Below are 11798 nucleotides of genomic sequence, written 5' to 3' on the forward strand. Positions count from 1 at the left end.
GATAAGTCCAAGGAAGAGATCAATATTCGAAACATCCCTGTGGCTTACGATTTCCCGGATGTTTTTTCGGAGGAGCTTCCGGGGATACCCCCAGAAAGACAAGTCGAGTTCCGAATTGATCTAGTGCCAGGAGCTACTCCCATCGCCAAATCACCCTACAGATTGGCTCCTGCGGAAATGCAAGAGTTGTCCAGTCAACTCAGCGAGCTTTTGGACAAAGGATTCATCCGAACCAGTTTCTCACCTTGGGGAGCTCCGGTTCTCTTTGTCAAAAAGAAAGACGGTACCTTCAGGATGTGTATCGACTACAGAGAACTTAATAAGCTCACCATCAAAAACCATTATCCACTTCCGCGAATTGACGATCTATTTGACCAGCTCCAAGGAGCTAGTTACTTTTCAAAGATAGATTTGCGATCTGGATACCACCAACTCAAAGTCCGGGAGGAGGATATTCCAAAAACCGCCTTTCGAACTCGTTACGGACATTATGAATTTGTTGTAATGCCCTTCGGTCTAACGAATGCTCCTGCCGCACTCATGGACCTAATGAATCGAATCTGCCGACCATTCCTCGATAACTTTGTCATCGTTTTCATCGACGACATCCTCGTCTATTCTCGAAGCGAGGAAGAACACGACCGACATCTCCAACAAATCCTGGAAACCCTGCGAATCGAGAAGTTATACGCACAACTCTCTAAGTGCGAGTTTTGGCTCCGAAGTGTGAACTTTTTGGGACATGTTGTTAGTCAGGAAGGAATTCATGTGGATCCTTCTAAGATCCAAGCCATCGAAGGATGGGAAATTCCAACAACACCCACGAAAATTCGCCAATTTCTAGGCCTCGCAGGCTACTACAGGAGATTCATTCAAAACTTCTCCAAAACAGCAAAGCCACTCACCTCGCTTACACAAAAGGGCGTACCCTTCGTATGGACGGACAAGCAAGAAGCTGCATTTCGAACTCTGAAGCAAGCACTCTGCAGTACGCCAGTACTATCGCTACCCGAAGGAATGGAAGACTTTATAGTTTACTGCGATGCGTCAAATCAGGGTTTAGGCTGTGTACTCATGCAGCATGGAAAGGTGATAGCTTACGCGTCCCGACAACTAAAGACGCACGAGGTAAATTACACCACTCATGATCTGGAACTGGGAGCAGTGGTCTTCGCCCTGAAGATTTAGAGGCATTACCTTTACGGTACCAAGTGCACCATCTTCACCGACCATAAGAGTCTCCAACACATTTTGAATCAAAAGGAGTTGAACATGAGACAACGAAGATGGGTCGAACTGCTGAATGATTTCGAGTGCGAAATCAAGTACCACCCAGGCAAGGCTAACGTGGTAGCTGATGCCTTGAGTCGGAAAGAATACTCGAATCGTCGTTTGAAGACTCTCTCCATAACCATTCGATCCCACCTAACCTCTCAAATCAGGGCAGCCCGGTTCGATGCTATGAAGGCAGAAAACAAAACAAGCGAAGCGCTGCATGGAATGGAGAAGAACTTCGAAGTGAAAGAAGACAGACCAAACTACCTCATGAACCGTATCTGGGTCCCTAAACACGGGGGATTCAGAGGGGTAGTAATGAACGAATCCCACAAGACGCGATACTCCATCCATCCAGGTTCAGACAAAATGCATTTGGATGTTAAGCAACATTATTCATGGCCTAATATGAAGGCAGAGATTGCCACTTACGTTAGCAAGTGCCTCACTTGTGCTAAAGTAAAGGTGGAATATCAGAAGCCCTCCGGATTACTACAGCAACCAGTAATTCCCGAGTGGAAATGGGAAAGGATTACCATGGATTTTGTGACCAAACTACCCAAGTCGACGGATGGTTTGGATACCATCTGGGTGATAGTTGATAGATTAACGAAATCTGCCCATTTCCTACCCATAAAAGAATCATACAAGATGGAGCGCCTGACAAGAATCTACATCAAAGAAATCGTGAGACTCCACGGAGTACCCGTATCTATCATCTCAGATAGAGATAGTAGATTTACTTCACGCTTTTGGCAATCGCTTCAAAAAGCCATGGGAACACAACTTGATATGAGCACTGCCTACCACCCACAGACGGATTGTCAAAGCGACCGAACCATTCAAACGCTAGAAGATATGCTTCGCGCGTGTGTGATAGACTTTGGAAAATCGTGGGATACCCACTTGCCTTTGATCGAGTTCTCATATAACAACAGTTATCACTCGAGTATCAAAGTCGCTCCTTTCGAAGCATTATACGGGCTTAAATGTAGATCACCGCTGTGCTGGACTGAGGTAGGAGATACCCAGCTAGCAAGAGGGCCCGACTGCAATCATCACGAGACAGACAAAAGAGCTACGCCGATAAACGACGAAAGCCCTTGGAATTCAGAGTCGGAGATAGGGTGTTACTAAAAGTCTCTCCTTGGAGAGGAGTGATTCGTTATGGAAAGCGGGGCAAACTAAACCCTCGATACATTGGACCCTTCGAGATCCTTGCCCGAATCGGTCCAGTGGCTTATAGACTGCAGCTACCCGCTGAGCTCAGCAGTGTACACCCTGTGTTCCACGTTTCCAATTTGAAAAAGTGCTTATCCGACGAGACTCTCATCATTCCATTAGAAGAAATCGAAATCAACGAGAATCTTCTGTTCATCGAGGAACCAGTCGAAATCATGGACAGAGAGGTGAAGCGTACTAAGCGTAGCCGCATTCCGATTGTGAAAGTTCGATGGAACGCAAGACGCGGACCAGAATTCACATGGGAACGCGAAGATCAAATGAAGCAGAAGTACCCTCATCTATTCTCACATTCTCAAATCTAGCTTTCAAAAGAATTTCGGGACGAAATTCCCTCTAACGGGGGGATGATGTCACAACAAGGAATTTTGATGCCTTGTAACTACAACACTTATATTAATTATGAATCAACAATATGAAAGCATGCATGATGCTTATTCAATAACAACAAACCTTCATCAAACACTTCATTCAAGCACTACAAATAGTCAACAAAGAATTGGAAACCTTTGAAATCCCGGTTTAAGTCCATTTTGGACTAGGATTTCCTTATTGGGCCTAATGGACCAATAAGCTTCCAATTTATCTATCTTGAACCTAGAACTCTCAAATGGGCCCTCCCTAATTGGACCCATATACATGAAACTTAAGATTTTTGGGCCTTATGAGCCCAAAATAAACTAGGTTAACTTTAATGGGCCTTAATGGATCACAACCAAATTAATTTAGCCCTAATAGGTCATAAAAATCATTCTTTGATTTTTATTGGGCCAAAAATCATCTAACTTAACCACAAAATGGGCTTAAGCATACAAGGCCCAAACTTTCTCTTTTCCCTCTCCATTTTCGGCCCAACCCACAAAAGAAAGAGGAGTTGACTTTTCTCATTGCCACCTCACTAATATTTGGTGGGTTTCTATGCAAATCCCATGCTTCCAAGTAAACATCTCATCAACCTTCTCTCTTCCCCTCTCTCTTTTGTTCTCGGCCGAACATAACACAAACACACCCACACCTCACAAAAATTCTCTCTAAACCACTCTCAAGATCATCTTCTTCTCCTTTGAAGATCTCGAAATTTTGGCTTGAACTCTAAGGATTTTCATCGAGTAGTTCACATCTTTGGTAAGTTATTTCTTTGATTCATAACATATCCTATTCATTTTACCAATAATCTCCCTTATCTCATACAAAACTCATGATCTTGCACCTTAGAAACATCTAAGTTCGAGATCCTCCATGAAAGCTTGCAATGATCGAATCTTCTTTATTACTTTCTTCAAAAACCGAAACTAGAACTCAAGGTGAGCTTCATACCCCTCTCTTTTTGGTTTGTATATGTTTTATGGGGGAGAATACAAGAAAAATGTGTAGATCTATGTGTATGTGTATGCTATGTGTCATTTTATGCATGTATGTGTGTTTTTATGTGTTTTTATGATGAACATGTAACTAAAAAGGGGTGATATTCGAGATCTATGACATGAGAAAGGAAACAAACATGATCTAAGTTATTTTACACTAAACAAGTCAAGAATAATAACTTATAACATTATGATGAACATATTTCCAACATAAAACCCATTTTTGGGCTTAAATTGTCAAAAATACAAAACTTGGGTTAAAAATTGCCAAGTCACGGTTTCTTAAGGGCCAAAAGAGTCAAAACAGTTTCCATAGTTGTTTTTCTGAATAATAAAATTTTCAAAGGACTTGAAATGTAAATTTTTAGCTTAATGGGCTAATTTTGGGCTTTTTGGCCCAATAAGCCCAATATTGCGAAAAATGATAATTAAAGGGGCTGAACTGAAACTTTCTTCAAAACAGGGGTTAAAAAGTGTAAAAAAACTATTTCAAGAGTCAAAAATGCTTTTCATTTCCAAAAAGGATAAAAAATGTAAAGTTTTTGGATTTTGGGCCAAAACTATAAAAATTGCGAAAAAGAGGGTTTTAACCGAGAAATAACATTCTAGAAGGGCTGAATCTGTTAACAAAATAAAATTTTGGGTTAAACTATCATTTCAACAAATTTATGATGCGAAAGTGTCAAGAAAATGTTTTAAGGACTAAAAATGAAATTCTTTTATATAAAGGACAAAAATTGTTATTTTTATAAAAAGAAAGGTAGTAACAAGGTCAAACCCCTACTTAGACAAACTATTTCATTAAGTCAAAATACAAAACTACGACTACCGACAAATCAAAAGACGAATACACATTTAACTCCAAATATCGTGATACACGAAATCGATCGGTCTCGAATCGATACAATATAACAAACGCTAAATCAAACCTCCAAATGATACACGATACCTACGATGAGTAAACTTACAAACTTTGGGCTTATGAGTTTCAAATCATGCTTGTTGGACCTTGCAAGTCCATCAACATGATCTTTGGGCCCAAAGGGATAACGCTTATATGTTATTGGGCCTTCTATGGCTCAATTCCGTATAAAAGGACTTTCAATGGCTTATATGTGCTACTGGGCCTAGTGGTCCATTAGTATGGCTAGTAAGGTTAGAGTAATCAAATGCGAGTTGGGCCAACGTGTCCTTCGCATCCACGACAGCCTAAGGTACTTACGATAAGTAGCAGGACTTAGTACTCCTCTTCTCTTTGTTCGCTAAGGCTCATGAGTAATCAAAGTAGACGGAATTAGGACGATATTCAACAGTAATCAAGGTGGTGTGGATTAAGTGAGTAACAACGGACGACACCTCTATGGGACGTTTGTAGTTGGCTATTATAACATGTCTTCACCGGACATCGTTACGACGACTCACTTGGTTTATCCGACACCATCCGAGTATTCAAGGATGAGGAATCAAACGCCATTCGTTGTGGCGGTATAACAATTTGTAATCACGTATATCTTTCGACATTGGAAAACATCGGGTTTTCCGGGGAAATCAATACTACTCGCTCTGAATTTCTATACTATAATACAAAACACCCTTATATATATATATATATATATATATATATATATATATATATATATATATATATATATATATATATATATATATATATATATGTTTTGAAATCATTCATGCATCAACTTATGGATCTTCACACTTTGATAAACTATTGTCTTTTCAGAAAATATCGGATTTTCTGGGTTTTACAAACTATACAAATCATTTTATTCACAACCTTGCTTATGAACTCACCAACATTTTATATGTTGACGTTTTTCCAAAATATCTTGTATTCTCAGGTAACAGATAAGCGGAAGGGTAATACCAAGTATGTTAGAATGTTTTGTTTTGAAAACTCTGAAACAATTTGTGTTATGAATGTGTAATATTTGAAACAATATACGGAATGTAAACAATATCAGTTGTAACGTATTGATGCATGGTGATGTTTATGTTATGATTCATGTATATTCATTGTGATGGTATTCAATTTAAGTCACGCGAGCCCCCGGACGTTTCCGTCGTCTGGTTTCGGGGGTGTGACAACTATCTCTATGGTACAAAGTACACAATCTGTTGGATTAGAGGTCTAAGCCCATAAGTATTATTGGTATGTATTCGACTCGAGAATAGCATGGTCCATTTGGGTTGTATGGCATCAGAACAATTGGATAGACTAAATGAGGAAAAAAAGGATACTTACGATTTATATTAATATATTATAAGTTCTAATATATTAATATGAAATCATATTATTTAATTAGTATTGATCAGGAATTAATTTAGTGATAAAAAAGGAACTAATTAAATATGGACTCTTATATATATAGGATGGCCCAAGTTCATTTAGGTTGGGATAAGCTTGCATGGATAGTCCATGGAGTTTTTAACCCATGGATCCTATGGAAATGAAAGGTAATGGGTATTAGGGTTTACATAAATGTAACCCTAATCTTCCATACTATATAAAGAGGTCCTTGGTTCATGAAATGGGCACTAGTGCATATAAAAGGGGGCGAGGCCGATTTCATAAGAGGGAACCTAAGTATCCTTATTCTATAGTTATTCCAAGTTGTTTTTGGTATTGTGTTATTCCATTTGAGGTGCAACACTTGGGGCACTAGGCTCTTAAAGGTTCAAGACTTCAAGCTCCATCAAAAGGTATGTCATCTAACTAGGCTTTGTAGTATAGTTGCTTCATAATATGCTAGTTAGGATTAAAACCTTGGAATATTAAATATTTGCATGTATAATAGAGAAAACATAGATCCAAGGTTTATAGGGTTGTATGTACACCATAGGAGTGTTAGAATGTTCAATACCCATTAGTGGTATCAGAACCTAGGCTTGTTTTCTTTTATATTTGATGCAAATGACTGAAAATCGAAGTTTGTATGCTATCTGGACAGCTGACTCGATGAGTCCAGTAAGGGACTCGACGAGTCCATGCCTAATTTCATCCAACTCGTCGATTTGGTTCATGCACTCGACGAGTTGGACCCCCTGACAGCACATCTTCGAGTTTTAAGGCTGGAATTGGTCTAGAATCATTACCTTAAACTGTTTTGGACTTATAAAACCTGTTTTTTTATGTGGTAATGATTATGGAAAACTAATTTCAAGGTTATTATCAAATTTTCATGTTTTATATGTGTTTATGTAATTCTTGAAATTGTTGATTTGATTGTTCATACACTTATGAGTTTTGGTAGATCATAGGAATTATTTACAAAATTATTTGTTAGTTAATTCTTGATCTAAATGTTTTAATGGAGTCCATAATTTGTCCTCAAGTTATGGATTACCAAAAGTCATTTCTTTTAAAGATCCATTAAAAGCCATAGGTTACATAATTGAAGAGTCTTTTCTTATAAATAGTTTTATGGACTCCATAACTTGTCCTCAAGTTATGGATGTTCAAGAATCTCTTCATTAAAGTTTTTAAAACCTTAATTAAATTCATAATTATGAAAAATCCAAAGGTTTTTTATTGAATTGTTCAAAACTTGCCCTCAAGTTTTGGATTTTGTAAAGTCTCACACACACTTTAATTCCAAACCCTGGAGTTTTAAAAGTTAAAATTCAACCCTTATACTTTATAGTATTATAAGTTAATAATTAATATATATATATATATATATATATATATATATATATATATATATATATATATATATAAGATCAAGTCAGTCTTACCGTTAGTAGGCCTCATTCACGAAGCCGGTCTATAAGGGGGGTATAAGATTGCTGCATATAAAATGGCAGCTTAATGGGTGTCCACTCTCACCCACTGCTTCCTTGACTGGTGGACGGTCGTTAGCCGAACGGGTAGGACAAGGACTATAATTTTCCCTTCATTATAAGTATGATGATAAATATACAGTAACTAAACCTTTTATAAATTCCCAATCTTACTTACTTTAGGAAAATGTGAATTTGGTGCTAACCCATGAAATTACACTTTGCACTTTGCTTAAGTCGGTAGTGGAGCGCGTGTGCTTAACCGGCACACTAGCCTGGATTTAACAAGGTAGGCAAAGGGTAACTTAATGGTTATCATAGAATCGGTGGAGCGTGTGTGGTTAACCGACACATCGATTAAGTGATAAATATTAAGGGTACCAAGTATATTTTCATGGTTATTCACACCTTGTTTGTGATCCTCGGCATCCCAATCACAAACTTGAGAGGGCACAATCGAGATTGAAACATGCCATTGAAAAGTTCAGTGAATCTTAAAAGATCTACGAGTTTCAAATCCAATTAAAACCTAATATTTCATTTCGTTTTTTCATGGTGGAAATTAGTGAAACGTCATTCGCCTACCTTCAAATATTTTATAGCTTGGATTAAGGCATCCCTCTTCCAAGTTATAAAATAATGTGTTGGGTCCTAGACTTAATATTTCATGTTGGGTGTTATATTAAGGACCTTAAATCAACTAACTTGAATTTCTCCCATTGTAGATGTCTGGTTCAAACAACTATGATCTTACCAAATCTCTTGGAACAAGCTTTCCTAATAAAGATAATATCCCGCGATTGGTTCATGGAAATCATACTTCTCTTCCTCCACCTCCTCCATTTATTCTCCCTGACCCACAAGCTCGAAGACTTGAAAAGTTCAAGATCACTCAAGCCCTGCTTCCAATGAAACATAAAGATGGAAGACCTGTGTTCACTCATGTCTTAAGAATGAAGTCACACATTGACAGGTTGAGAATGTTGGGTGTCGTTGTCCCAAGGAAGTTGGCTACTCACTAGGTTCTTCAGTCACTTCCTGAGTCATATAGTGAGTTTATTAAAGGCTACTATGTGACAGATCACGACATGACCCTAATAGATCTTTCTTATTTGCTTGTTGCTGCTGAATCAGCAATGATTTGGCGTAATGGTCAAGCAAATATTGGTGGAATGTCTATTTCTCAAACTTCCATGGACATTGACAATGGTAACATTGGAAGTCCAGAAAAGCTTTCTCTTCCCAATGGAAAGGGATCGGCCTTGGTCAACCCGGTTGTCCAAAAGGTAAAGAGAAAGGCTAAGTCTGTATGTCTTTACTGTCGAGAGAAGGGACATTGGAAGCGAAGCTGCCCTAACTACATGAAGGATCTGAGAGAAGGAAAAATCAAAAAGTTTGACTCTGCTTCAGGTAAGTCCACTATCTAACTCTGTTAAGTTCCTAATTGTTGATTCGTAATACATGATGTGACTCGATTACATTTTGATGTTTGGGAGGATCAAGCAAAGGGAAGGAAACTTAAAGGAAGAGTATGTTGAATCTGATCGCAAATGGATTTCAATCGCATGGTTCGAAGATTGGATTCTTGAGCTGCTACTTAGGAGTTATGATAGATTGCTAGGAAATATGTAATAACATAGTTTTCATTTAAAGTTGCATTGTAAGGAAAAGTTTTTCCGCATTTTATAAATAAATAAAATTTTTTGTTTTACTTTATTTTATATCTCCTTGCAATGGCATTTATGGAAAATTGATGTTTGTATGTTTCTAGAAATATTAGAAATATGAATTTGATTCATTCATTTATGGTAGTGTCTAAATTTACCAAATAAGGAAAAATTCTCTTCACCCAAGTTTCAATTAGACCGAAACTTGGAATCATACAAGTTATATTGTATGATGAATGAGAATTTTCATATTTGGAAAATTATGACTAATTCCTTGTTTACATGTATATGTGAGTCAAGTGAAGGACTAAGGGATCAAGTACACATTCTTGTGCACTGGTTAAGTCCACCACAAAAGATCGATAAGACTATTCGTCATGATTTACTAAAGTTTAATAAATATGGTTATACGTACATGTTTAAGTATAATTCTGAAGCATTGGAAAAGTTTTGATGTATGGCATAACGAATGAGAAGAATCAAATTTGGCAGAAAGTTAAAAGTTTCTCAAATCTGAAAAGATGGGAGAGTACTTGAGTATCATGTTTTATGATCATCTTAATGATTGTGAGACCATATCACAATTCATCCTCTAAGGACATTCTAGTGCATTCTTATGACTAAGAAGAGGAGTCATGAATTGTTGAAATGGTTAAATCAAGAAGATGAGTCATACTTCATACCAAAACAAGTCTTAGAGTCATACTCCAAGAGTAAAATGTGTTCTACTCTTGTACATTTGAAATTGGCAAGCTGTGATGTTTTGGATAAAACAAAGACCAACTAAGGCCAATTGTGTGAAGTGTTTGTCTTGATAAGAATCCGCACTATCTCTTGAATATTTGTTTGTCAAGGAATGGGTCTTGGCAAGAGAGTCTTATATGTCAAAAGGACAGTGGGAGTCTAAAAGATCCTGAAAGAGTTTCAAGATCTAATCAAGAATAAAACCTGTAGTTTATCACTAGCACACGACTTGAGGTTTATAACCTATCGTGATTGACATATTCTTATTTCTAAGCCAATTCCAGTTAAAGTTGACCATGCAACTGAGTTTTACAGGTTCTCAACTGGTTGCATAACAACTTGGAAGCAATGGTAGGCCCTTGTGCTGCCAGGTGGCAAGAAGTTAAGACTGCATAAGTTCAGTCCATATGAATTTGGATTTGTCACTAACATTGTCTTGTGATTATGGTTTTGACAAATTCACATGGATCGGAACTCATACACCATAAAACTTAAGTGTCATAAGGTTTCTCTCCGATTCATGAAAATGATGGTGAGGAAACGCTTTCACTAAGTGGTTTTAAGTAGATAGCAATTGTGATATTTGCATTCTAAAAGTCGTTAGTGGAGCGTGTGTGGTTAACCGGCACACTAACATGGACTTGTGAGGAATGGCAAAGGTCTAAACAATTGAGACTATGATTACGGCATCCCTTTTCATAGTTCTTAAATTGTTTAGACACACATGTGTGCTATCTGAGGAAAGGTGTATGATTTTGATAAAGTTTTATCAAAGCATATCGTATCAAAAGTCTGAACTTTGGTAAGAAAGTCAATAAAGTATTGGTTTCTAGAAGTCCATCTAATTTCTAGGTACATGTCAAAGCTAGTGGGATCATAAGTGTTATGCTGATAATTCTCATGTTAGTGGGAGCATGATAATATGATAAGTGTTGCAAGTTAGCAACATTAATTATAGAAAACAAAAGTTTCAATTGGGAAAAGTTGTTTTCCTATAATTAAGGGAGAGGAAATTATACTTCATTTCAACTATAAAAATCTTAGATTTTAAGCAATTGTCGAGGACAATCTAAGGTTTACCAAAGATTGGTTGCTCAGGGACAGTTGGAAGTATAGTGTTAATTTTGGAAAAACCATATTGACATATTCTGAAAGGAGACAACTCTTGTTCAGAAGTGATAGTCAAAATGGGAATATGGAGATGTCTCCATAGGTGGAAGTTATTCAATCTGTGTAAGATTAGAAAACTTAATGCAAGAAGGATGTCCAGAGCAATGTATTTTGAATATGAGACTTCGTTTCCATGGATTGATCTTCATTGGAATACTCTTTAATGTCTTTTGACAAGTCTTTGTGACTTTGTGTATAATCATTACAAGAGGATCAATGCATACAAGTTTAAAATCTAACAGATTTCGGTAAATGGCAGGAATTTGGAATTCTTACATTTGCAGTAAGGGTTTGGGATTGTGAAATGAGAATCATTGGAATTATGTTCAATCGATCTATTCCACAAAGTAAAGATCATAGACAAACATAGTGTGCATACTTGGTGTATGACATAACTAATGTTTGGACGAACATAGTGTGTATACTTGGTGTATGGCATGACTATTGTTTGGATAAACATAGCGTGCATGCTTAGAGCATGGCATGACTATTGTTTTGATTCAAGTATAAAGTTGATTAGTTGAAACATTATACA

This window comes from Lactuca virosa, chromosome 1, assembly GCF_052849685.1.
Source record: "Lactuca virosa cultivar CGN04683 chromosome 1, Lactuca_virosa_CGN04683_v6, whole genome shotgun sequence".
In the NCBI taxonomy this organism is placed as follows: domain Eukaryota; kingdom Viridiplantae; phylum Streptophyta; class Magnoliopsida; order Asterales; family Asteraceae; genus Lactuca; species Lactuca virosa.